The sequence below is a fragment of the Hipposideros armiger genome, unplaced genomic scaffold, assembly GCF_001890085.2.
Source record: "Hipposideros armiger isolate ML-2016 unplaced genomic scaffold, ASM189008v1 scaffold_100, whole genome shotgun sequence".
In the NCBI taxonomy this organism is placed as follows: domain Eukaryota; kingdom Metazoa; phylum Chordata; class Mammalia; order Chiroptera; family Hipposideridae; genus Hipposideros; species Hipposideros armiger.
Genome location: NW_017731450.1, coordinates 3,065,725 through 3,088,200, shown reverse-complemented (window position 1 = coordinate 3,088,200; position 22,476 = coordinate 3,065,725). Strand labels below are relative to the sequence as shown.

General features: G+C 49.6%; 1 protein-coding gene across 19 annotated transcripts in view; it reads right to left on the bottom strand.

Moving 5' to 3' along the window:
• Positions 1 to 22,476, bottom strand: part of MYT1L (myelin transcription factor 1 like) — a 738,481-nt gene that overhangs the window by 187,314 nt on the left and 528,691 nt on the right. Inside the window, exon 4 of one of the 19 annotated variants that reach the window (XM_019646300.1) lies at positions 21,572 to 21,722. The exons of 17 other annotated variants lie outside the window; for them this stretch is intronic. The gene's annotated coding sequence lies outside the window, so the exon portion shown is untranslated. The remainder of the gene's footprint in view (positions 1 to 21,571; positions 21,723 to 22,476) is intronic. One more of the 19 variants, XM_019646299.1, reaches the window with a different exon arrangement.

Here is a 22,476-nt window from a genome sequence, read left to right as displayed (position 1 = left end):
TCCAGAAGCCAGTGACTTATCTGCCTCGCCTGGGAAGAGCGCAATGATGGTGCCAACTTGGGCCAGTGAAGCAACGTCTTCCACAACTAGACTGAAGACCAAAATGACAGCAACTTGTCTGTTCCCCTTCCCCCAATTCCCCAGTGCTGTTCCCATCCACCCAGCCCCCCAATAAAAAAATCTTTAAAAAAAAGGATGTTTCCTTTTAGGTATAGCTCAGAAAGTATTTAAATTAATCACAGAAAACGAAGAACAATGTTCCCAAATGGAGCACAGAACATTAGAACAGTTATTCTAATAGCATTACCATGTGAGAATGCTTTCCTGGAACTTAAAAGTCAATAGTCCTGCTTGGGAGGGCCAGAGTTCCAGAAACAAAGCACTGTGATTTTATCATAATGGCGCTCACGCAGCCCAGGCTCGCACTGGAGTCAGATGTTTCAAGTCTTTCAGAAAACAGGGTGACCTCCCAGAGGTTTCCCCAGATGGAGACGGAAGGTCATTTCATGCTTAGGAATCAAACCAGCGGCTTTCCGATGTGCTGTGTAGCACAAACACAAGCTCCACTGCCCACCTCCCTAAGCAATTCTCTCCTCGCCTAAGACCCCATCCCTGCCTGGGGCAGAAGAACTTCAGGGCGAAGCTGCAGCTGGCACCACACACGCCAACCCTGCTGCTCTGCTGGCCTGACTGAGTCTTCTCAGAGAGAACGGCCCCTCAGCATGGCCCCGAACAGTGAGTCGCTGTGAGAATTCAGGGTCTTGGAAGGCCCACTCAACTGTGAGCTCACCACTAGGATGACCCCGCTGCTGCCGTTATGGACAACGCAGAAGGTGCCTTGCTGAGTTTCCACACACACACTCTAAGCCGGTTGGGATACATCTCCTCTGAAGAGATGTCTGCCGTGACACCTTCAGGCGGTGACGCGCGTGGGTGCCAGCCCTCACTCAGCTTTGCTCTGAGGAGCAACCAGTTGACTGATGAGTGTTGCCAACCGCTCAGAGTTCCCGGCAGGCAATGCGGTTGGTTGTCCGTGTGTGTGAGGGGCGTGCAACAGTCAGCATGACCTGACCCCTCACGGTCACAGACACAGGAGCCAAGGCAGAGGGCCTCATCCACGAGGCAGCCTGAAGCTGTTGAATTCACCACACCAAACTGGCTGGGATTCTACCGTCACCCGCACCTGCCAACCACCTTTCCTGTAAGGTAGTCAATCTGCACAGGAAACTGGTTTAACCAGAATTTGAAATCCTAAAGTCTTGCAGAGTTCAGCAGCAAGGAGTGGGAAATTGGACACTATGGAGAAGGATTGATTAGAAAAGAGAAAAGTCAGCCTTGGTGCCAGGGGTATGGGAAAGTTTGGGAAACAAGAGTGTATAGGGGAGGAGGGTTAACCCACAAGGAAATTAATGGATAACTACCCTCCACAGTGGCCCCCGTTATCTGTAGGAGACGTGGTCCAAGACCCCCCGTGGCTACCTGAGGCTGCAGGAAGTACTGAACCCCCATATATGCTATGTTCTTTCCTGTACATTCTCCCCTTTCACTTACAGGAAGCACTTTATGGCTTCTCTCTGGCATGTCCGAAGTGCCAGCGTCACTGCTCTTGTGCTTTGGACCATTATTAAGGAAAATAAGGGTGACTTGAACACAAGCACTGTGACACCACAACAGTCGATCTGATAACCGAGGTGGCTACTAAGAGACTAACAGGCAGGGAGTGTCTAGAGCATGGAGATGCTGGACAGAGGGATGAGTCACATCCCAGGTGGGACAGAGCGAGATTTCAGCATACTATTCAGAACGGCACATAATTTAAAACTTATGAATTGCTTATTTGTGGAATTTTCCATTTCATATTTTCCTGCCGTAGTTGACCACAGGTAACTGCAACTGTGGACCACGCCACTGTGGATGGGGGGGACTACTGTACGTACAGGGCATTTTGGTGGAGATTGAAAGGGCTAATAAGGAGCAGAGACCTCTGTTCTTGTCTTCAGAGAAGGTGGTAGGCACCCACCCCATCCCCTCCAGGTGACGCCAATCTCCAGCTGCTCATGCCAAGCGGAATGCCCTGTCCTGATGGCTGCTTATAAAGGACAGAGTATGGCGAAAAGTGATGAGATGTCGATCCCAGGTTAGGTTACAAACACTAGCTCACCTTGCTGGTGCTCTCCCTGACTCTTGAGTGCTTGCTCTGATGGTGTTACTCGCAAGGAACAGAGAGGGGCCTTCAGCCAACAGCCAGCCAGGAGCCGAGGCCTTGGCCCAACAGCTTGCAGGGAAGTGGACCCTGCCGACGCCTCCTGAGTGAGCTGGGAAGTGGACCCTGGCCCAGCTGGAGCCTGCAGTGATCGTGGTCTCTAGTGACGCCCTGACTGCTGCCTGGGGGACGCTAAAGCAGATGACCCAGCCAGCATGATCTGTTTAGATAACAAATACTGAAATTAAGACAAATGAACACGCGTGGGGTGCATCACTGTACACCGTTGAGGAAGGTAAAATGTTACAGTAGGACACACGCGCTAGGATGTACAGACGGGACAGCACGGAAGGCCGCCCTATTATGTCACCAGAACACTCAGTCAAATGACTGGGATTTTAAGCCAATCTGCATAATGAGGCATATACATCTAGCCTGGAAATTCAAATGTATCATTATATTATTTTAGGCATTATTATTTTCAATAATACAAGAGAGGAAAAGGAAGACTATGAAGTTCAGAATGAATCTATAGCAGCAGCCTTTAAACTTGCCCATGTTTGTGAGAGCACATTCACGACGGGTCTGCACGTCTAGTATCACCTTCCTTGGCTACACAGCAGCTCTGTGGTCACGGTGGAGTTGGTCGACCTCCGCACTCTCGTCTCTACCCCTGTAACGGGCAGGTATAGATACCTAACCTGCAGATGGTCATGAAGAGCTGTGCCTGACAGCACCCAACGGAACGGATGCCATGTAAAAGCAGTAAATAAACACGGCTTATTATAACGGCAGAGCTGAGCCACACACAGCATGAGAACTGCAAGACCAGAGGGAGACGGCCCTTTGTGAAGAAGGCTTGTTCGTTTCAGCATGTGCACCTCAGAAGGTAAAGTAAGAAATGACTGCAATTTCTCCAAAAGGCAGAAAATAAAACGTGTCAGAAAGCTAGTACAGGAGCCAATGAAATGGCATCAAACCATCACAGACTTCTCTACTTCAGAAAGCTGCAACATACAAAATCAAGAAAATAAGAAAATCCCAGTCAAGATTTATATTTTAAAGGACACCGCCATGTGAGTTTACAGTCCTTGTGCTGAGACCTGGCCCGTGACACTGAACTCCCAGAGGGCTGCTGACGGTGCTGCTGGGGAGGGCAGCTGATCAGGCATCTGACCAGTGCCTGACAGGAGGACGGCCCAGTTCCTGGGTCACCATGGCAACTGACCACCTACATCCAAGCAGCAGTAAGAGGTGGTCAGGTTCGAAAAGGGTCGATTGGCTGGAACAAAAGGACAGTGAGTTCTGAAAGTACCATTGTGAAAGGGAGTGTGTATTCTGACTCTTATATTAAAGCCTTGGTACTGATCACTGTCCCCAGAAACTGTGCTTCGGATCTGAACAGTGCTTTGAAGAGAGACTGTAGTCAGCAATTTGCACTGAATAGTTACAACCAGATTGTGGGGTTCGTTTCATATCCTACCCCATGTACACCTGAAACTAATATAATGTTGTATGTCATCTGTAATTGGAAAATAATTTAGAAAAAGCAAGTTCAAAGGACAGATCTTACTTCTTGATCAAACCACAAGAAAACAATTTTCTGAACTAACTTACAAATATAGACTGAATTTCTACCTAGAAATATTTTTCTGGTATTTTTCTCCAAAATAGATTGACAAAAGAAATATTATGATTTCTGTGAAATGCTAACAGGCATTTACCTAACGAAGAACTAGATGAACAGAGGGACATGCATACTGTTAAGGTACATCAGCAGAACACATCTACAGAAACTAATTTCACAAAAGAGAAAGGAACCTTCTGCTTTTACACACTGTGGGATTATGAAACATATTCTTATTTGGAATTTACAACGAAAAGGTCAGGTTTAAAGAATTTAACTTGGAGAACTTCATGGGGTCCATCTGCTCTGCTGCTAAAGCCCTGTGAATCTCATTCGAAACATGCCAGTTACAACGAGGTATGCAAACAAAAGCCCGAATGGTCCCACTGGATGCGCCCCACGAGAGCTTCCCACTGTACCCCAAACTGCTGTGAGGGCTGAATGCATGTGGTGGGGCCGAGGGGCCATGTCAGCAGACCTGTCTATCCCCTGTCTCTTCTGAGGTCCTTCCTAACAAAGCTAATTAGGCTAGCAACTTAGTTGGTGATGAGTGTAGACAAACACGAAAGAAACAGGAATCGCGATGGCTTCATAATGGGGTGTTAGAGATGGAATCTAGGAAAGACATGATAAATAAACGCTATTTCTACGATGTGAAATCAATCAGTGTTAAAACATCAACAGAGATTCAGAGAGGGGAGAGCTGGGAGAACCCTGGGAGCCCTCAGTCCCAACTTGCATTATACGGATGTTCAGAGGGTAAGAGCTGCACGGGGTCGTGAGGGTGAGGAAGCTCACAGGTCCACAGCCCTGGCTCAGTTCTCTCTCTCCGCCCTTCTCCTTTTGAGTTACAGTTTTGGGCTAATTACTTACCTTTTCTATTTGTGAAAACATTTCACAATACATTCATAGTCCGAGTTATTTTGAAAATTAAACGACATAATAGATGAAACACACCTGACATATCAACTCTTCCCCTTAAGACATTAAAAAAGCGGCAGAGCCTCAGCTAAAATCTATGTTGAATCAAGCTGTTTCTACTAGATAACTCTACAACTCACCACAGACAGTTTATTCTCATTTTCAGCTGTTATCTTCTCGATAGTCACTGTGAACTATGACTTCACAAACACTGAACCATTGCTCGTGGGGAAATGCAGGGTTAGGTTCCTGTGGGCTTCTGGGCACAGCATTTTTTTGTCACCCAATTAACGTATATCCTGTATGTGTGTACGCGCGCACACACACACACACACACACGTATTTGATTCATTAATCTTGAACTAGGCCAACAGCACATAGTCCGCAGCCCATCCAGCAGCGGACTCTCCGTGAGGCCCTCACGATGCTCTTATACCAGGAGCAACAGACAGCACTTTACACATTGCTAGGGGCCATTTTCAATGGAGAAATCACCAGCAAGAAAAAGTAATAAAAAGTGGGAAATGTGGCACTAAATGGACCTGAGGCCAGAAGACAGAGTGTCGCCTTGTCGCACCTCGGCTGGGAGCACGTACGTCCGATGATGCAGGTTCTTAGCTGCCTGCTTGTGCCCTTAGTGATCATGAAAGTGCCGTGACTACTGATTTGGGGGCTAAAATAAGTTTATACAAATAGGCAAATTTGCAAATAAAGAGCGTGTGAATAATGAGGCTAACATGCAGGAATGAAGATGGGGTGAAAAGGCTTTATTTTTGCCATTCTGTGAAGGTGCATTCCTCCTGTAGTGTGTCTTGCTTTGTATGCGCCACCCCCGTCATCTCAAGAACGAGGACCGCAAAGTCCAGGAAGCTCAGGGTTCAGTATTTGGCCACTTTGCTACCTCTGCTGTTTGCAGCAAACTGTGTCATTGAGAAGCCCAATTTCTGCAGTGTCGGCTGCACATTCTTAAGTTTGCCATGACTCTCAGTCATCAAATAATAACACAACATAAAGTCATGAAACTTTACATACTCTACTTGAGACAAACAAGGAACGCCCAGTGTGAAAGGGGAGACCTATAGGTCACAGGGAGAAGAGCCAAGTTTCAGGGGCCTCAGCAAGTGAGACAGGTCACCAGGGCTGGGCTGCCCCTCCTGTCACAGCTGCAGGAAACAGCCTTTCTGGGACACCAGGGCACCAGGCAGAGGGGCCAATGCGCAAGACACGGAGCCCAGCTCCCCCAGCCGTTCTCCAGACAGGGCGGGGCTTGCGGAGGCCCTTACAAAGGCGTGGATGTGACACCACTCGCTCCCTGGGCTCTGGCCATGTGCTACACGTGTGAACAGAAGGACTAGAGCTCATGCCTCTGACAAGATCCTGCTTGGGTCCACAGCACCCTGGCAGCGGGTCACCCTTCTTCCCCCATCGGGCAGCCGTCCTGAGAACCTCCAGCTATGGCTGCTGAGTCACCACACAGGGGAGAAGGTCTGAGTGTTCCTTTCACCGTAAGGAACAGCTGATGTCCCCTCCAATAATGTTTGCCTGTGGCCTCCATCTGCAGGTCTGGGGCCAGGGGATGGCAGGGAGGGGACAGCGTGCTGAGCTCTAACCACGAGGGCTCCTGCTCCACACTTGTCTCAATAAGGGTGTGGCTTTAGGTGGATGGTCCGACCCCCAAAAGCACCGGTGACCTCGGGGAATAAAGACAACATGAGGTCCACATGTGCCTGGTGTGCCCGGCCTTACTTCCATGTTGCTGCTGGCCTGTCTGGCCCATGGCACCCACCACTGCACTGCACTGCGCTGCTCTCTCACTCTTCTAGTTGAAACCCATGATCAGACACACCCCCGGCCATTACACCCAAGTGGCACCTGCTCAGAACGAGTGGGCGGGACTTCTGTGTCTGCGCCCCTGCTTCCAATCCTGCCGCCGAGCAGCTGCGGGCGGATGTGGGCAGTTATGGCTCATGCTGCGTGCACAGGGCACCAACAATCAGGTGTGCTTTTCCTCACCTGTGGGTTTCAGAGACACCCTATGCATACGTCATAACTGAATTTGTAATTTAAGTATTCAAGTTAGAAATTATCAGTGAACATTTCTTAATCACAAAGGAATGACAACAGCAAATATTAAGTCATTTTTTTCTTGAAGTCAGAGATAAAAGATACTGAACCAGGGCTTAATCTGTCTCACACCATTTTCTATTCACTAACTTGGCCAAAGCCGACCGTCCTGGTTTTAGGGTGCCTTGAGTCACCTAGAGCTGGGTTCTCCAGGATCTCCCTTGAGCAGGAATTCCCTGGACCGGTGTGTGGGCAGCTGGATGGGCCACTGGTGCACTCGGCCACCTGAAAAGGCGGCTCCCCCTCTGCTGACATCCAGACACGGCCACCATGAAGTGCCTCCCCTGCCTCCTTCCTCGTGGTTGGCACACATGGGCACTAACTCATTCCTCTCAAGTCAATCACGCAGCTGGCACACTGCTCACTAATATCTCCTGTGTCTGGGTCCACCCATCGCAGACTTCCCAGGTTCCCCTCTGTGGGCTGTAACTCAGTTCTGCCCATCTTTAAACAACCCAGTGACCACTTGCTCGTCTTTTATTTGGAGGACGGTGACCATGACAGAAGCTCCCTGGAGGACACCAGGACGAGAGCAGGGACGGCAGAGTCCATGCCTTCCACCCATAGGTCTCAACTGTGGATGTGGACCCAGTTTGAAAGGATTTCACCCCCGGCTCACATTCATGAGTACCTACTGTGTGCCGGGGAGGGACCTTGCGCGCGAGACCACTGTCCTCAGGCTCTGGGTTTGCTTCTTGACCACAAGTCCCTAGCGTCAGTTTCCTCGGGCACTTTCTCCTTGGGGCCTGGGGCCCGGAGGACTGGTGCGCGCTGGGGAGGCCCCTGCGGTGTGCAGGGCTGCAGGACCTTTATCCTCCCGGCCCGGCCTCCCCTGTCTGCGCCTCCACAGGCTCGTGCTCTTCACCCGCTGGCCGGCTGTTCCCAGCCCCCTGCAGCCACAGCGAGCACCAGGCCTCCCCTTCTCCTTCACCACTGTAAGCCTCGCGTCCTCTGTCTGCTGCTCCTTCTCTGCTCCCGCAGTGGTGAGGTCTGGGGGCCGTGGTCACCACCCTGCTCCTGGTTCCCTTTTGTTGCTTCTTTGACACACCAAAGTGAGGTTCTTCTAATTCTGCATCACAGCTACTCAGAAGTTCTCAGACCTGCCGGTGTCTTCTGTCCTCTCCCCCGTCACCTTCCCGCTTTGTGTCACCCCCACACCTGCTGGTGCTGCCATTGCCTGTCTGGAGACTAGCTGGTCACTCGGCACGGTCCTCACAGCGAGTGAAGGTTCCGCTTGTGCGGGGCTTCCCGGCGTTTCACGGCCTGTGGTGCACTGGGGGCTGCACAGTGGGGTGCACACAGGTGGCCCTGAGGCAGCGCTCCTGTGACCAGCTGCTCCCCGCATTCTGAGGCACAGCGGGAGGACGAACAAAGGCCGGGAGGGCAGCTCTGCACAGGAACAAGTCACACCTGCCGGACGACTGTGGCTGCTTGTCTTACCCTAAACACACCCTCCTGTCTGCCTCCAGGGACGCGCCTGCAGCCCCTGGGTCACAGCCTCGTCCCCACACACCCTGTCCCCCTGCCACGCAGCACTGCCTTCCTCAGCCCCCATCACATGCCCTTCACGTGAACGTTCACCTTCTCCACCACACACAGGGCAGAGCAGCTGAGGACAGAGCCTGCACGCTGTCGTAACTCAGCAGGACCACACACGGGATTCGCGAGAGCAATCCAAAGGCACGATCACCATTCGGACCAGAGCCCAGAGCTGCCAGAGGCTTTACACACTGACCCAAGGACGCGGGTTGTGGATGTTCACGTTCATGTGCTCGTGTAACTTCCCTACGGTCACAAGGATACAGGAGACGGGAACACACAGGATCCCGGCTTCACAACAGCAAGGTCTCTGGAATACTTATGGGTACACCTAATAGTCTAGTAAATAAATACCCTGATTAGGAATGCCAGCAGCCTCTTTTCTCATGGACTTTCAAAATGATTTATCTTTCAGGAGACAGACATTGTCCTTTTACCACCACCCGTTTTATGCTTTTTTAAAAGTCTGAACATAAAAGAATATGATATGGGGATGAGAGCCATGTTCACCAGTCTCAAGTCATACATGCTGGTACATCACGTGTCCCACAACCCATGCAAAGTTCACATAAATTATACAGACCATCCTGGACCGCGAGTTTTGCCAAATTCTAGTAGCCAGCTGTGCTCCGAGGGAACACTGGCCACATGGAGAGGCGCTCGTGGTGTCACGACCAGGGACAAGGGGCAGCACAGCTGGGGTCTGCTGGCAGAGGGTAGGGATTCTGCTAAACATCCGACAAAGTCCAGGACAGCTCCCACAACAGAATTTTCTGGCCCACCCACTTCCCAGTTAACATATGACAGCCTTTGTAAAACTAAACAACAAAAAAGAACCTGAACAAAGCCCTTTTTGACAGGCTCGTTTGTTGTGGTTAAGATGTGCGACCATGACAGAATGCCAGCAGCAGGAAAAGCAGGGTTTGTACGTGATTTCTGTTTGCACCTCCACACTGGGGTTAAATTAGATGCCACCAGTAGCTTCTAAAGATAGGCAGCAGGGGCTGCAGTGACGGTTCCAAGAGCTGGGCCCCCTGCTGAACACCCCACCCCCAGCACTTGCCGCGAGGTGTGGGGCAGAGCCCGAAATGGGCTCTGGATGGCGGAAAGCAGGCCCAGCCCACCAGGGGCCCAGCACTGAACGCGAGCGCCACGAGGCTGCCCATTAAAAGCATTAGCGGCCTGGAAACAAAGACAGATGCACTGCAGGGCAGCCCACCAGCTCTTTCCGAAGGCCTCAAACCTGCTGCTTTTGTTCGCCTTTCCCCCAAACAACACGGTTCTTGGCTAAGATGTTCACGCCAGCGTTTAAGTCACTGCTACTCTATGGCTAACACTCCTGCTAGCTGCATTTTCTCAGAGTCTCGACTTTGACCTGTTTATCAGGGAATCATCTCTGCTCTGACCAAAAGAAACTGAGCACGTCGCTTTCGGTCCTGCCAGAGGGTTGTATGCTTCAATGTTGGACCCATTTGTTTTTTCTGATTTTGGAAAATAATGGAGGGATGATAAGAAATTAGGAAACCATCAGCTAATACATAAAAGCCTCTGAGAGGTTCGTCTCGAAATAGAATCTCCTCAGGAGAACTGTGCAAACAAAAGCTCTCAGACTCCTAGCACCGCCCCCCCCCCTCCCCCGCCCAGCGAGGCACCATCACAGTACCCACTGGCATCAGGGCTTCAGATCTCATCTTATTTAGTGTGGTGAGAAAGGGGCACGCAGACATTTATTCACTCACCAAAACCCATTCTGGTTCATGTTAGGCTCCGATGAAACGATCCTAACGAAGAGTGGAAATAGTACAGCTTTTGTGTATGGCTAACCCAGGCTCGCCTACGTCAAAGGCGTGCCTGCTGGAGGTCATCTACAGAGAGCCATGCAGCTGAGGTGAGAGTTCTATTATCTACAGGGGTCTCAGGAAGACTAGGAGCCTTCCTTTATCTACACAAAGTATTCATTTTCTTCCGGGAGCTCTGAGTGGTCAGGTCTGCCTGTTGGCATAGATGGAAATCCTAGAGTCTAAGGAAACAGAAGACCCCAAATCAGTGAGAAACAGCAGCATCTGCTGAGTGGGTCTGGGCTGTGCAGCCCTACCCCCGCAACCTGGCCCAGACCCCACCCTCCCTGCAGCTGGGCTTCTCCACGCTTTGGTCTCAGGAAGGGATGGATGAGCAGGAGGCAGGAGGCAGGAAATCTCTTCTAGTCTTTGAACTGAAACAGTGCAGGAGAACAGGGAGGACTCAACACACCAACAGTCTGAGAGAGGTGACCCCAAAGCAGAGTTCACCAGGAGGCCTGCCCGGGCCACAGCGGGGGACACTGGCCATGATGATGGGCAGCGCAGGGACTGTGCCTGTTCTGCTGATGACATCAAGGGCCAGCGGGGTCTCCGCCCCCCTCGCCTCCTGCAGCATACACATCAGTAGTAAGGAAGCCCCTGACAACTCAGCCAGAAATCTTGAGGAAAAGGAGGGGCCCAGCAGGATGGGAGCTCGAAATAAAACACAAGTTTTAGGAAAAAAATGTTATAATACTCGCACTCACACAAAAGAGACAATTGAATTCACATTTTTATTAGTTTTCCAGTGCCTGATCTGATCCTTTCTGGTTATCTCACCTCCACTGGAACCATTTCTGTCCTTGGCATTCATTCTTGCTTTTTCTCAACCAATCCATACTCATTAATCTCTTTAATTAAGTCCTGGCCCCAAACTCATACAGGGAAGTACAAATAAAATACTGTCTCATATGTCCACACTAAACCTAAGGCTAGATTAAATGTTGACCTAATTTAATAATATTGGGTTGTTGGAAAAGTCATGATGAATTTTTACAACGAAAAACATAGAAAAAATATGTCATAACTTTTCTGAAAACCCAATATATTTGCCCCACTTTGGATAATAAAGAAAAGAAACTTCAGTACAATAGTACGTAGACTTAATATTCAGCACCCAGGCCGGCCTGGAGCGTGGCGTCCGCGCTACCCAGGTAAGTGGTGTCTTTCTGGATCACAGATGGGGCACACTGTCCTTCAATAGAATTGGATATAGAATCACTGTAATCTTAAAATAATCCCTGATTAAATTTGATTGATGTTTTGTGTATTATGTATGTGTCTCTGGTAGGCCTTGAGAGAAAATGAGCTCCAGATCAAAGGTTTTAAAAAGGTCACTTATCTGTAGTGGGTATTCTCCCTCATCCATTAGCAGAGTGACACTAGCATGCCGTTTCCAGATGGTTAGGCATGAAAGCTTCGGTGTCAAGGACCCTACCCTCCTGTGCTATTCATGTGATCAAATGTTGGCCGTTTAACCCCTCTGAGTCATGTTTTTAATATATGTAAAATGAAATTTTAATCATAAAATAATTGGGAGTTCTATCAGGCATTAAATCCATCTATATATCCATCCGTCCATCCATCCATAGAGAGGGTTAAGGATTACAAGAGATACCAGATGGGAGGAGGCTTGGGGGGAATGGATGAAAAAGGGGAAGGGATTAAGAAGTACAAATTGCCAGTTATAAAAAGTTACAGGGATGGATGTAAGTAAAGCATAGGGAATATGGTCAATAATATTGTAATAACTATGTATGGTGTCAGGTGGGTACTACACTAATCGGAGTGAGCACTTTGTAAGTTATATAAATGTCTAATCACTATGCTGTACACCTGAAACAAATATATTACTTGTATGTCAACTGTAATTGAAAATTTTTTAAAATTTAAAGAGATAACACATTTAAAGTGTTTCATATAATGTGCTTGGAACCATGTCTGTTGTATGAATTGTAAAATGGCAGCTATTACTGCAGTACCTTATGTGGGAGGGGTCACCAGTCATAACCTTTCTTCAAAAGCAGGGTCTGTGATTAGGTTCTCCATTCCAGGCACGTCGGTGCTTCCCGCTGCCACAGGAACGACGCGCCGTGCTCTTTCCTGCCGGAATGCCCTTGCCTGGATCACTTATCTAAACACCCTTCCTTATCTCCCACGGTGGCTGTCATTTTATTTGCTCTGAACCCCGACAGGCCGTCCTTACCCCACCACTGGGAGGACCTGCTTCCTAGTCGTGTTCATGCCTCCTGTAGCCTCCTAGATCACCCCGCTAAGAAATCTTACTTGTTTGCGCAAGACCTTGGCATAGAGTCATGTGTGTGGTCGGTGATCAATAAATGTTTGAGTAACACCTCAAAACTGTTAAGAATTAGAATTTGCTCACTTGTCTGAGAGTCGTTGATTTATTTTTAAATTAAAATTTTTTAATATTTATTTTTAAATTAAATTTTTATAGGTACATTGTTTTCATGCTTTAAAACCTGACCTTAACTGTGCTCTAGCGTGAAAAGCCTGCTCCCTCCCAGCCTCTCGTCCCCTGCCTGCGCCCGAGCCCTCCTGCACGGCAGCGCCGTCTCCCCGAGGTCCGCACGTCCCAGCAGAAGTGACAGCTGCCTCCCCTCTGACCCCAAACGGCGGCCTGCTGCGTGCACGCGCCATGGGCGGCACGTCTTGGAACCCACACACCTGCACATTCAAACCCATGTGTGCAGCCCACACACATCCAGCGAGCTGAGCCCCGCAGCGCTGGGTCCTGGTGGGGAAAGCCCGTCGCGCAGGATCACGGCGGAGCCGAGCTCTCGGGGAATGCCTGCGAGCGCGTCTCCCGTCCTGCACCGAGCCGCCATCTGCACCCCGTTATGATACTAGGGCCACTGTGCAGTTGAATGTTAGTCAGCACGGAGATCCTGGGCAGGGCAAATGTGGGCAGTTTAAAAACAAATGCTACTGATGTCATGGAATGTCCTAAGGTAACGATCACCCCCAAAACCCCACACCAACGAGCACCGCGTGGCTGACAGGCGCATCCGGGCACTTGGAGCTCGTGGAGAATCCCTCCGCCGCAGAACCTTCTGTTGCCATGGACACCGCCCACGAGGAGGTGAGCAGATTCCTGCACACGTTCACACGTGCCGGAGAAAGTCTGCATGTTCCCCTTAACTCCCAAGGGGATCTGCGTGTGGTGACTTACACGGGAGGGGTTCGTGTCTGGGGTGGCAGAACCTCGGCCAGCCCTGCAGCGGACGCAGTCACAGACAGACAGATTCAGCGGCCTCCCCACCGACCCGAAGCTAAAACTCAGCCGCAGGGAGCTCACCCCTTCGTGTGCCAGGCTCCTCCCGCAGGCTTAACCCCTGCTTGTCCTCAGGAGAGCGCAGGCCGCCGTGTGCCCCTGCCCCTACAGCAGCACGTGCTCCTCTTCCCCAAACGCGGCCCCAGCATGGCCACAGGTCTGAGTGGTGGCCAGGCCACCAGCCAGCAGGCGGCAGGCGCGTCGTCTGCTGGGCTGGGAGCTGCTGTCCCCTGTGACTGACCCTCGTGTCCTCACCACAGCCCTCAATGGCCTCTGACGAGCAAGGGGGTTTGCTGGGGACATAGGCTCTTCGCCAGCACGGTTGCCAAGGCCACGCACGCGCCCTCGCCATCACCTAGCCTCCCTGTGCTCACGGCATCTGAGCAGCTGCCTTTAACTTGCACTTTCCAAAGCCTTTTGCAGGAAGACACGCTCTGTCACGGATGGCTTGCTCCCAAGGATAGGGCGTGTGCTGCAGATGCGGTGCCTCCTCCACAGAAACACAAGCACATCTCACACTGGTGTGACAGGCGAGTGCTGTCGTGGTGGGTCCTTTGCATTTGGGTGAAGCGAAGGGGGCAACTGAGGGAGAGGCTGACACAGAGTTCAACAGCACAGACGCCGTGAGTATGGAAATGGCTTCTGCACCCTCAGTCAAAGGCCAGTTCCTCCTGGCTGTCCCTGGAGCCGACCCACATCTTCCCATCCCCTTCCCATCCTCAGTCCCCTGGGACCGGTCCTTTCCAATTAGGGCTCTCAGCTGCACTTGTGAAATCATTTTAAGAGAGTTCAGGGTTTCTGATACTAACACAATCTGAGAGACACTAATGTGGTGTAAGACTTTTTACTAAATTATAAAAATGAAAACTAACTGCTGTTCGAGTTGGGTTAAAAACCACATTATATCCTCAAAATAGGGACTGTGCAGCTGGGACAAATAATTGATAAGCTCAAAATGCATAAAATCACAAGAAAAAAAGGAGTCAACTAGCAAACCAACAAACGAAACCGACGCCGTAGCTAACTCACTCCATGGAGTGCCGGCTCCTCAATTATCAATCATAAAATTCCGTGACGATGGAAAGAACGCTACTGTGAGTAATAGCAGGAACTGGACCCAACCGCCGATCAGGAAGAGAATCAGAAAACTGGAATTCCAGATACGAATTAAATAATACTCTCAAGGGGGGAAAGCTAGAAGGGAAAATGCAAACAGGCGTTTCAGTACCTGAGTGACACTGGGATGTCCCAGTGAGCGAGGTGGCAGAGGTGGAGCCCCTCCCGCGTCAGCAGCGCTGGCCCTAGAGCTGGCTTGCCAGGGGCCCCGGCAGCCATCACAGCCATTCACAGCCTTTGCAGTTATATATGTGGCACCCCCCTGCTTTTCATGGCCTGTGTCCAGTGTTTAGCTGACCCTTCCACGGTCATAACCATGAGTGTCACTTGGGAAACACCCACCCTAGGCCTCCCTCCACTGATCAAATTCTCTCAAGTACAAGGCCATTCTAGATCGAGACTTCAAGGGTCCCCAGGGCACAAGCGGGCGGGCAGTGGGGAAGATTTCAATACTGTGCCTGGAGAGATTAAGACGGCTTCTTATTCCCATTCAAAGTTCTCCATCCTTAGCAATTACCATTCTCCTTAAGGCAGAAACCTTCTTCCCGCTCCAGAGTAGAATCTCAGGTCATTTAGCCCAATTATAAAATCCTTCAATTGGAAAGATCATGATTATTACTGAAAATAATACATTGGATCATAGCTGTGACCCTTTTCATTATTGGAAAATTAGCAACTTAGTTTCCATATTCTGTAATGTCGTGTACTTTTATTTACTGACGATTCCATTTCATACCTGAGACAAGCATGGCTCGAGCCTCAGGAAATGTGAGTTAACAGCGCAGCTCTGCGGAAGGCCTCCGCGTGACACAGGCCGCCGTGAAAGAGTGTTGGTGTGCAGTGAGACCAGCTTGCCTGTCTGCTCTGTGGACGCTCAGGACCCGCTCAGGGGGCTGCAGACCTGGCATGGGCATTGTGAGGAGGCTTTTCCCCCACACCAGGAAATGTTGTTCCAGCATTATGGCCGGAGAAGCGAGCACTGAATTACCCTAGACTGCGTGCGGCAGGATGGGTGACATCTGTTCCTCCCTCTTTGTTATCCTGAACTTCGCAGGAATAATAAAACTCTTAATAACATGTGTTTTCTCCTCTTCATTCACACCCATGGCATACGAGCAATTGCTTTTTAGATGTATTCACTATGCTCTTAGTTTTGGAATTTTTTTCTTATGACAAGATGCTCATTTCTTTTAAGTAAGGGCTGTATCAGTGGGGGCTGGGTTAATAATCATGAGACAGCATTTTACTCATAGAGTTTTCAAATCTTTTGAAAAAAAAGGGCACAATATACTCTGAAGAATTTCTTCTGGATCACTTTTATACTTCTACATATTTGCAAAATGAATAGATGCAGGGAGAGGTAAACTGTTCAGAGATTCCTGCCAGATCTGAGGGCCCCAACAAATCACCTTATGAAATAACACGGAGTAAAAGATGGAATTTTGTGTATGCCTTGTGTGGTTCATTTCAGGAAAAACAAACAATGAATTTCAATGCAAACATCAGGCTAAATATGTGTGCTGCATTTTTATATCAAGGAGAGATGATTCATTAAGATAATTAGGGATGTGCACTTCTTTAAAGCTATTCTTGGTTGACATCAGAGTTGAACACCTTGAAATCGAGAGCCAACTTTCTGATTTGTGTCCTACTGATGGCCGGAGGAACCCAAGGTCCCCCGTGGAGCACATGCGCTCTCAGCATTCGAGGTGCCAGTATCAAGCCCAGGGAGAGAGACCACACACACCCGCTTCCTTCGGAAACTGGCCAAGGTTTTCCTTTTTCAGTAGGGGGTCACACTAGAGAGACAGCCAGGGGAAGGGTTTATTGTAAATGGGTGCATTCTTTCTTTGGGCAAACAGTGCAAGCCCCAGGTCACTGGAGGCCCAATCTCAGTCCTCCTGTATTTCCCTATTCTTCAGCTGGGCTGTATATTCAGCACAGTCTGTATAAATGAGACCCTGATTAAAATACAGTCTATCGCTCTGAATGAAACCCTCATGCTTGTAACTCCAGGACCAAAGCACTAAAGTTGTCAGAACACGCCCTCTCAGTTTCCTGAAAACAAACAGAAAAGATGAGCACTGATGCATCAGAGGTCTCATAGCCATCTCAAATTCAGTACGTCCAAGGTTGAGCCTATTATGTGCCTCAAACCTGTCCCACATCCTTCAGCCAGTGGACTGCTGAGGTCAGGAGACCCCCTGCACTGCCCAGAGTCAGCTGTAAGGCTGAGAGCAGGGCCAAGGGGCCGGACAGAGAGGTGTGGCCGCTCAGCCAGGGTCAGCCACTCGCTGTGAGGTCAGCCTGAGGCGCTCATGGATGGGGCAGAGAGAGCTGTGGTGAGAACGACGTTGTCGTAAACAATGCTTAGGAAGCACTAGCCCAGGATCTGGCACACAGCTCAGGAACAGTTAGTGGTGACAAAAAAAGGGAAGCAAATTACAAACGAAATGGATGCAGTCTAAGATGACGCAGCAGGCTCCAGCAGGGCTCCAATTCCTGAAGCCTCACCCGTGAAGTGAGAACAGTCCATCTCGGGTGTAGTCAGGCAGGGTTCTGCAGACCATGGTCCGCGGGCCAAATGCGGCCCACAGCCTGTTTTTGTCAGTAAAGTTTTATTGGCACACAGTCGTGCCATCTGTTCACATGCTGTCTGTGAGCGATGTGTTAAGGCAGCAGAGGTGACTAGTTGCCTCAGAGACCACCTGCTGTCAAAGCCTAAGGTAGTTACCACCTGACCCATTGCAGACAAAGTCTGCACACCTCTGGTGAAGAGCTAAGCATCCCTGACACCCAGGAACAGCTTCTCAGACCTAAGTCCATGCAGCAGGACAGAGGACTTCTAAAGACATCTTTACTCTGTGGTATCTTCGCCACACGCCTTAATTTTTTGCCCTATTTAATTGTCAGCAACTACCACAACAAAACCAAACAGGATTGTGAGCAAGATTTCAGAGAGAATAAATGGCTGCATTTAGTTTTTGCTAGTTTTGGGGGAGGAGGAACTCTCCAAAGTGACTGTAAACCATGTCCCCAGAACATGGCAGGACAGGGAAACACAGGGACTCAGACCTGGGCTGGCAGCGCCAGGCTTACTCTCTGCTCGCCCAAAGCTGTCAGCCACGGACCACACACAGGGCCACATGGTCGGAAACAGTTCTCACGACTCTGAAATTGAGTTCCTCCTTGAATACCGTCCAGAAGGTCTTGGAGCTTCCTTGAGCCTACGTCTATAATGTATTCAACGCGAGCTTCATTAGCTAATAGCACCAAGATTCATTCTGACCAACAGGACCGCACGATGGCTTGTCCTTCTGGAGTGCTGAGGGTGTGGATAAACGCAGACGTTTACAGTGCGTCAGCAGGAGACGTGGCAGAAGCACAGTCACCGTCTCCGGGGGCTCCCTGTGCTGTGAGCAGCCCTACCTGAGAGGGGCCTGGCACCTGGCAGCGCCTCCTGGCACACGGGCGCTCCCAACATTTGAGGAGCGTGGAGGGGAGCAGGGGGTCGACACCGCTGCTTACAGCTTGGTCCAGCATTGGCAGACATTAAACGGGTTTACAGAAGTGGCAGCACCAGGTTCCCAGCTCACGTCCCCACGTCGGGTCACACTGAACACAAGCACCCTCTGCTCTGCCCCTGCTTTCCTCCTGAAGCTCCATCCACACCACTTCCTGTTCCCCCCGCTGCTCCGGGGCTCCCCCAGCAGAACTGCCCCCTCCCGCCCCGGGCTACGGGGTTCCCAGGGGGTTTTCCGCCACAGCACAGGGGCCTTTGGACGTCCCTGCTTTCTCCTACGACACTAAGTGACGTCCAAGCCAGTGGAGGCCACTCTTTGGTGAAGGCGTTAGAAAGCAGGATTACTTAAAAGCTGGCCAAAGCTGGGCATATGTGATCTGAAGTCCTGTGAAGCGTGCTGTACAAACTCAATGCAGTTTTCCTTAGAACTTCTCCCTTACTCATGTCATCACCACTCGTTTTATTTTGCTTTATCCAAGTATACAGGCCATGTGACTCTACAGCCTTCTCAGTCACTGGTTTTCCTTTCAGATGTCAAATATCTGTTTTACTGTTCAGATCTGTGGGCTGTATCTGCCACACCTGCTGCAGCTCTGGGGACACTGCACAGCACAGCACAGCACAGGTGGCCATGGCCGAGCTGTGCGTGGTAAGTACACTCGTTTCTCAGGCTGCAGCACCCTGCAGCCCTTTGCTCCTCCCTTCTGTCTGCCAGCATTTTGATGGTCCCCTGTCCATACACTGGAGTGATGAGAGCAGGGGGGAGGGCACAGCTCGAACCGGTCGGTTCTTAATTGCTAAAAGTCTGTGGATTCCACTTCACTGATGTCAAAACTGTCCCTCGGAGATAATTATAATAATCATGGATAAGGACGAAGGCTCTGATTGCAAAACCCTAATTACACAGACTGGTCCTCGCTAACTGACCTTGTTAGGTGCACTGCTGCTCACACCCCTCTGGATAGTCAGCACGGGAGAGGTCTATGGAGGAAGCCCCAGGAGCTGACAGCAAGCGGAGGAGCACACACCCCACAACTGAGGCAGCGCCCCCGGAGTCCTGCAAGCAGAGGAGCACACACCCCACAACTGAGGCAGCCTCCCCGGAGTCCTGCTGTGGGTCCCTAGAGGGCCACTTCTCTCGGCCAAGGGCTAGTCCCTGTGGGGACACAGCTGTGAACCTGAGCAACCCACATTCCTTGTAGCTGGGAAATGGGGTGTCAGCACTGAAGGGGGTGCTGGGGAAGCACCCAGAGCCCAGAGAGCCAATGTCTCCTCCTTAGCCATTTACAGGAACATGACTCCAAATGTATGCGTACGCCCTGCCTCTGTCATGAAGCTCCGGACTTTCCTGGACAACTGCTTTCTCGGCACCTTCAAGCAAACAGTGCGACAGCCACAGAAGACAAGTCTCTCAGAGGTGGATGGCAGGGCAGTGGGAACGGGGGCCGAGAGTTCAGCAAGCCAGATGGTGAGGTTTGGGGGCTGGTGGTGAGCGTTGCGGGAATTTAAGCAGTCGGGAGGCACTGTCAGGTATCAGTTTTGAGAGCGTAAGGAGTAACAAGGGAATTCATAGATGAAGGCGAACTGAAAGATCTTTCTAACAGAGAGAAGCTCCGTGTGTGTTTGAGTGGAGCCAGGCAGTCTCACACGGTCATGGAGATACGGGAGGACAGACAGACTGCCCAGTGGTGCCCTGTGCTCACCTAGAATATACTGAAGACCATGCAGAGGCTCACGGGAGTGGCTGGGTCACGTGTGAGTGGTCACTCTGCTTGCAAATGCTGGACGGGTGAGCAAACCAGCCCTGAGCCTGAAGGCCCAGGACGCTGGCCCATCTGCATGTCCCCTCACTGCGCTCAGGTGCTGCATGTCTTCCTGACGTCCTCCTGATCCCATCTGACCTTCCGGAAGGAAAGTCCCCTATTTCATCCTGGTCACTGACACAAAGCACACTTCTGAAGTACAGAGGCTCCTAAGCCCGTGTCCTCGCCCCTCTTCACCTGGGAAGGTTTGAGGATGACAATGGCTTGAAAACGCTTCAGGCCAGCAGTCCTTGGAGCCACATGCACTCGCCTGGCCCCCACCTCCCACGCCCCACTCCTCTGCAGCTCCTGTCTTCAAAAGTGGGGGAGTCCCCAATGGGCCATGTTTCCAGGACACTCCCGTGTACTTCTCGCCCCTGAATCTTTGTCAGCCCTGTCACTCCCTTTTGATGTGCGCAGTGCCCAGAAATGATGCTGTGTGACTTCTAGCACCAGGCTGTAAGGGGTTTTACAGCCTCCACATGGAATTTCTGCCCCCAGGGAAGCCAAACCACATAAACTCTGGCCCCAAATCCACCATGCAGAGATGCCCGGTGGACAGAGGGGGCGGCAGCCACCCTCATCTGCTTCTGTTCCCAGCCCAGCGGCCAGACGGGAGTACAGAAGCCACCTCGGACCTCCACCAGGCCTCTTCAGATGATACATTCCCTCACAAAAGAATGGCACCCAGTGAAGATGGAAAAGTGACTCCAAATGGACATACTGGTGGGGTCCTTCCTACAGGCAGCATGTCCCAGACCACCTTCAAAGTACTTAATGTGAAGAACTGCTTAGAATTTCAAGCACAAGTGCAAATATGTTAATAAAATAACTGAGATAGTCACATCCCAACTGAAGGCATAGTTGAAGGTACCACAGCAAAACACAATTGATGCATAAAAACTGAAACTATTTCTTCGGTATTACTTAAAGGTATAACTAAAGCTTGGTAAAGTTACCGAAATCAATGATTTTAGCAACTCCTACCGAAACTGTACTCAGATACCTAGTAGCATTAATATCAATTATAAGTAGGCCCTAATTTAAATAAAGAAGGTTAAAAAACTGGTTTTATGGTGGGCTGCCATTAGAAATACTTGAAAATTTCCTAGATTTTAAATATTACAATGAAATAACAAAAAATGCTGTCAAGTACAGCCCCTTAGGTACTGCCAATCAATATAAAATAATTCCAGCTATATTTTGTTGTTTTTTTAATGAAATTTGAATTACTATGACAAAATGAAAAAAATTCCTAAGTTCAGCAATCATTAATCAGCTGCCACGCCCTCCCCACCACCAATAAACCAGCACAAGATAACGTCACATGCACACTCTACCATAGCTGTATCGATTTCAGAAAACCCTGGCACCCCCATATCAAAATAAAAGAAGGTAAATAGAATAACAAGTCACCTTACAGGAGAAGGTGACTAAGTTAGGGGCTCTGGGTACAACTGACCGCATACATCAGGGCACTGAGCTGCCTCCAGTTTTTGTTTGTTTGCGCTGCTATATCCATTAGGTTAAATATTCAACCATGTGATACGCTAAGAATTTGAAGATGAGCATAATACACTTACCTACTGGTTGGGTTTGCAGTTACAGCGAAGCTTTACACTAGCCCAGAATCACAGCCTCACACTAACAGAAAATTGTCACACACATTTTGCAGTGGTACAGGAAGGACGTCTGCCAAATATGAATCCGTAAGGGCAGTAAGAGAACAACCTGCTAGGAACAAATAATAATTGTAATGATACAGTGCTTTAAATATCACAAAGTGCTATTTACTTACATAAATAGGCACTTAGGAATTCATGTTTATCATAAATAAATAATAATTTGTGAAAGATGTGATGTAAGGTAAAAACTCATAAATATCTCATCTTATTTGGGATCCATTAACCACTAATTAACTAACGGAAACTGAAAATTCAGTTTTGGTGGAATGAATAGATTAAAAATACATCTCGGTGCGGGACACTGGATTATGTCTTTGAATTCCAAAACATGTTTCAAGGATTAAATGATCGTTTTCCACACTGTAAGAAAATCATCTTAACCCTTCAGGAGAAGCAGCGTGGCTTATCATTGAGGGTACGGGCTCTGGGGTTAAAAACCAGTTCACTTACTGGTCCTTTGCTAATGAATCAATAGTTAACATTATAGTTAACGAGCATTCACAGCACACGCTAATACCAATTTCATCTTGTTGGAAATAATACTTGAGTACGTACATTTCCATATGTGCATTTTCTTTAATCTAACTGTAAAGTATTTCAAATGTCTAAGCTAAAACACATTAGCTGTATACATGTTGACTATAAGGTACACATTTTTAAATCATGACTATCTTAGATAACTTACAAAAACACTTAGCTTGCTGAAGTGCCTACAGAGAGAAGAAACCTGTGTGTGTGTGTGTGTGTGTGTGTGTGAGAGAGAGAGAGAGAGAGAGAGAGAGAGAGAGAGAGAGAGAGAGAGA